Source organism: Anneissia japonica, unplaced genomic scaffold, assembly GCF_011630105.1.
Source record: "Anneissia japonica isolate Jap-2015-1 unplaced genomic scaffold, ASM1163010v1 scaffold199_len4679917_cov187, whole genome shotgun sequence".
Classification (NCBI taxonomy): Eukaryota; Metazoa; Echinodermata; class Crinoidea; order Comatulida; family Comatulidae; genus Anneissia; species Anneissia japonica.
The window spans coordinates 813,398-819,290 of NW_022686322.1; positions in this window are offsets into that span (position 1 = coordinate 813,398).

Sequence of the window (5,893 nt, forward strand, 5' to 3'; positions counted from 1 at the left end):
TCGGTGTTTTGATTTTATTTTCCTGATCTGTTGTCACTCATATGCCATAATTGGTTGGTCTCTCGGGTGGCGGGAGTGTGACGTTAGTAGGGAGCTTCGATTTGCGCGATGACGTAACGCCAGAACGGATTCACTCATCCGTGACCGTTCTACTACGTTTTCTGCATAACGTAGATTCGGTCCAAATGGACCTATCCGGAGTGTCAATCACAACTGACCAATCAGAACAGAGCCAGGAATAGCCTCCATGTTGGACGTAGAACGTTATGACGTCACTAAGAAGTCAATCTGCGCATGCGAAAACGTTGCGATTTCCGCTAAGCCCCGCCCCTAGGATATTGTTGCACAAAAGGTCCCACAAAACAACAGTGTTAAAACAGACTACCGTCGTCGTCCAATCGAAAGCTCCCTATGAAGAACTAACTAAACTTCGATTATTTTTTTTTTGGTCGATTAAATGCTAAACTTGCATCAGAATTATTGCCTAACAATAAGTAATCTAAAGACAAATTGATTAAAATAGATTTTTCTACTTGAGTTTTGGTCGTGCAGAAAATGGCATTAATAATAACTAAGAGCACATAGATGTAAAAATTTAATGTAGACACTAATCTCGAAAACAAATTTATTAATGCAGATAAGTTCAATTTATAAAATAAAAAACGATTGAGTTATTTTTAGATAATTTATAAAGATGAGTTTTAATGAGTGAATAAGCATGACTGTACTTTAATTTACTATAATATAATAAAATGAATAAGTTCAATTAGTAAATGGATATGCTTATATTAGTTCACTATAAATAAATCAAAAAGTTTATACTCTAACGAATATAAATAGGAGTTCGCTCGTAATAAATTCATAAACATACATTGTCTAAATTCATTCATATTTTTCTTTAGAATAAAGCCAGTAGATATATCAAGCAAAAATACTTTATTGGATCATATATTTATGCCTCCGTACCGGTAACATAGAGGCCTACCATCTGACTGATCAAGTGCAACATTGGGTTACACTCGCAGATCCTCTTCTTTATTGTACACAATTTATATACAATAGTAGTCTTCGGTTCTAATTTACAAGGAGTTCCAGATTTAAAATTTATATTATTTACTTTTTTTAAATTGTTTATATTTCGGACTGGATAGTACGAGGCTTCTATCATCTTTAAGATTGCTTTCAAAAAGCAGTCGCCGTCCTTTATCTTTCTAATATTAGTTCGTTAAAACCCATGCATTTGGGTATTTTATACCTCGTCTTCTCATTATTCTGTCATAGGCTAGCAGCTGTCGAAGTTTAAATCGTCTTTCTCATGGGCGAACGACAGAGTATTCAATGCTGTAGCATGTGCTTGGCGTCGATAATTAAAATAATCATGCTAACTCTGATGTTGTAACCATTAATTTGTCTATCATACGCCTGACAGCAAAAAAAGGTTATTACCTCGAGAGGCACCTCTTATACAGTAACGGACTAGGTATATAAGCTGAAACGTCCATCATTCTTCATTCTGCTTGCCAAGATTACTTTTAAATGTATTTCTCACGCAAAAAGTTCCAAAATGTAATCATAAAGAAAATACTCGGGATCAAGCGATCATCAACGAATTATGGTACCGTACCCGGATGGTGCCGGCAGTCACGAGTAAACCATTCCAATCTTTTAGAGGTTTGATGGAGGTATGATCCAATCATATAAACATATTAAATTATTGATTAGCACTCACTACCGTCATGCATACAATTATTAATTTAGCCTAGGCCTACCTAAAGAAGTACAGTAGACAATATTCTAGTAGAATATAAAGTATTTATTTGTTTAAAATTATTACCGAAGTCCACTGATTAATTTCAGATAAGATCGTATAATACATACTCCAAGTACTGTATCGAAATGCACGCCATTGTGTCGGGATTCAATATTTCGACATTAATTATGTCATCATCAGGAATGAAAAATTAACTGTAAATAATTATAAGTTACCATCTTGTCCTATAGTGACAGATCCGAATCTAATTTTCGTTAATTTACAGATGGTTTAACCATGGGCCTACGGACGAACGATGTAAGAGAACATTTTTATAAACATTAGGCTAAAATCTGATGAATTGTGTGGTGTGGGTTTTTTTTTTTTTCAGGTATACATTACTTTGATGAGAGTAAGTGCGCGTTTCTATATATCGTCTGCTTTTGAGATTATTTGGTTGACCGCTACTATCGTGTATGGTTCGATTTACTAACTAGTTGTTATTAATTAATAGGTAAAGTTATATCTTAGAGAATATCGTAGTGAGTTTAAGCGAATTATAGGTCCGGTGTAATGCTGTACAAACATAGCCCTAAAGTCATATAGATCTTAGTGCATTTAAACCACCAATATAGGTAGAAAAGAAACCCTGTACATATTACAATATACAACATTATTCACATTTACTGAATAGTAAACAAAGTGCATGTTAAGAACACCTTAATTGATAACATTACAAGCAATGATTTTTCTATTTTTAATATAATTTTTAACAATATATCGTCAAAATGTTTTAGTCTTGCAAGTATGATTGTGTTAACCATGGTTTTTGTGAGTGTTAAATTTGCCATTTTAGTTCTTAATTTGTTACAACCTCTTCAGTTCATTAAGAATTACCTTACCGATAGACGACAATTTACCTCCATTAACTCAACAAAATCTAATATTTCTCACATTAAATGTGGTGTTCCCCAGGGCTCCATTTTAGGTCCTTTGTTATTTTTAATTTATGTTAATGATATTTCAAATTCCTCCAAACTTTTCCAATTTGTTTTGTTTGCCGATGACACAAATATTTTCTTTTCTCATAAAGATAGACAAAACTTGTTCACAACTTTAAATTCTGAGATGATTAAAGTTTCAAATTGGTTTAAGCTTAATAAATTATCATTAAATATCACTAAATCGAATTATATTGTATTTAATGTAAAAAATGAAAACGTACCGTTTGGTAATCTATATATTGATAATCGTCTGATTTCTCGAGTCAACGAAACTAAATTCCTTGGTGTCACTATTGATTCTAATTTAACTTGGAAACCACACCTAAATATAATCACTAACATTGCTGTCTCTTATACACATCTAGATGTGTATAAGAGACAGGGTATATGGCGAACAGTAGTTCAGCAATCATTAGCTATACTATTAGTTACACTTTCATATCTGGATTTTCTGTTTCCTTCGACTTCTTAAATAATTTTTGCTTGTTTAGATTGTTTCTAATTTTTCCCTAATTTTTATTTTGTGTTTGCCCGGTTTTCTTTTTCACATTTACTTATAAATTACTTTGTCCATCTGATTTTTAGGCGACCATGACTTAAAGTTCTCGAACTTATTTTGGTCGCCTTCCACACAAATAATTTACTTTTATGTATTACATTACGACGTATTTATTGGCTTTATCATGATTATGTTGTATTGTGTGGAAAATGAACAATAAACAAACAAACAAACAAACAAACAAACAACCTTTCTGAATGGACTATATAGTTTTAAAATTAATTTGTTACATTTGTGTACTGTATGATATCTTCATTTTATTGAATCTGTTTTTATTGTACATTTGAACGTTTTTCTCCTATGGGAGGTGAATAAAGTTAGTTAAGTTAAATTACTCAGATAATGTGGGGAAAATTGAGATTTTTTTTTAGATGATTGCCCCCCAAGGTGAGAGCTGTGGCTACAGTCAGTAATAATATCACTTTTATAAAGCTATAATATAGGCATATTTCGAGTTTTGTGCTCAGTCAACAAACATAACCGGAAATAAAACGGATATGCAGTTATGATTCAAAACAAACGATAAATTGTCGACATGTACTCTGTATGTAGTTATAGCAATGCCCAATGATGAGTCGCAAATAGCCATCAATTATTATGTTACGTCGCGTGGTCATACAGTAATATTCGCATGTCGCATAATCAAAACTTTCGGGTCCCATAATGTGTTTACTAATACGGTATTTAACCGAGTGTAGTTTAGAGATATTGTATAAAACGATAGCAAGCAATATCTCTCAGCTTCCGACTCATTATTAAATTAGTAGTTTTATATTTCTGCAACTCGCTCACTAGGCTTATGTACTGTATATCAAGTATAACATTTTGTTGTGTATTTTGATCGAATACGTAACAAAACCATGATAACCTCTTGGGTTGGAATTAATGCGCTTGTGGTGTTAATGAAAAATCACGAGATGCACTCACAAGTGTAAAGCCATGGCTTGCTATTTAATGATGAACTGTAAATTATTGACTTCAACTAAACCGATTCTAGTTATAGTTCTCTGGGGACAGTGAGGGGCCAAAATGTTTATTTAGCAAGGTTTACAATTTGTATGGTAAACTGATGTAGTACGGTGTCACAACTTTCGATATGATTTTACACCTTTAAAAAGTACTGTATAATAAATTCACGATCTCGGAAGTCGTAATTTTCTAACGCCATCCATTTTGCTCTTTCTATGACGACATCGAGGCTTTTCCTATGATTTTTTCATAATTTTGTATCATTATATACGTTTATCTTCATTTTCTTTTTATTATATTGTTGTTTTTTATCACTCACCATCATCTCCACAACCACATCGTCATCATCATCTCGTCATAAACCGATAGTCTCGTCATTATCATCTTAAATCAGTTTGCTATCATGGTTGTCATCGTTGTCATCTTCAGAATATCATCATTATCATAAAACAATATACCATATCAAATAAACCTAATATAAAATATTATAATAAATATAATAATTTATCATTATGATTATTATTATTATTCCTATTATTATTATTGTTATTATTATTATTATTATTATTATTATTATTATTATCATCATCATCATCATCATTATTAGGTTAGGTTTGTTTCGAAGTACAACAGTATGAAAGAGTCAGGCGCCAAGATGGCCAATGCCCTAACGAATTATCACGTGACTCGACACATGAGTCAACATTAAAAGATCTGAGCAGATTCGACTGCCAGACGAGTTAGAGGCAAAGAGTGCTAGTACAAATGGTGAAAATGATGATTATTTTATAATAAATGACACGAAAATATGATTCGGAAATGAATCGACACAGGGAGATGACTAAACGATTAATGGAAGAATATATTAAGTAGGCCTATATTTGAAGGGAAAAATACAAACGGCTCTAAACAAAAGGGCAGCCTATGTTAATTATAGGCTCATGCCTCAGTATGGATGACAGAAAAAGAGGTTAAAGTAAATCAGGGAATTAACATGGAATGAAATGTTAGGTGACTCAAAAGATTATAAATGTACTGGCAAAAATTATCCAAAATGATCAGTTCCGTAGAGTTGTGTAATTTTTTTTCTTAAAATGGAGCATAGCCTACAGACGTTATTTAAATATCTGGAATATGTCTAAGACTAAAAATAGGAGACAAACAAAACAGAAAGGTCATAAAAAACGGAAAAACTAAACAATAAAAAGACATACATAAGGAAGTGAAACACATCTTAACAAGCCTTTATTATATAGAGAGACGTGATTACCGCCGAAACAACCGGCAAGCAAACAAATGATATACTAATTATAGGCTCTTAATGTTTTGTTTTATCAAATTAAAATGGAGAGCAACGAAAATGTAAACAAAAATACATAATGTGTAATAGAAAGAGGTTGAAAAGAATTAGGCCTACATATGTACAGTAATGCCACCTTGAGAAACGTATCCTAACGGGAAAATCCAAGGGTGTAATATGGTATACCCATAGACAAAATAGAACATTTTCTCTATGGTATACCACTTGGCATCGAAGCTCAGTTGGTAGAGTATCCGAACGGTAGCCGGAAGAGGAAGGTTCGAATTCCGAGGGGACATACGTTTTTCTCA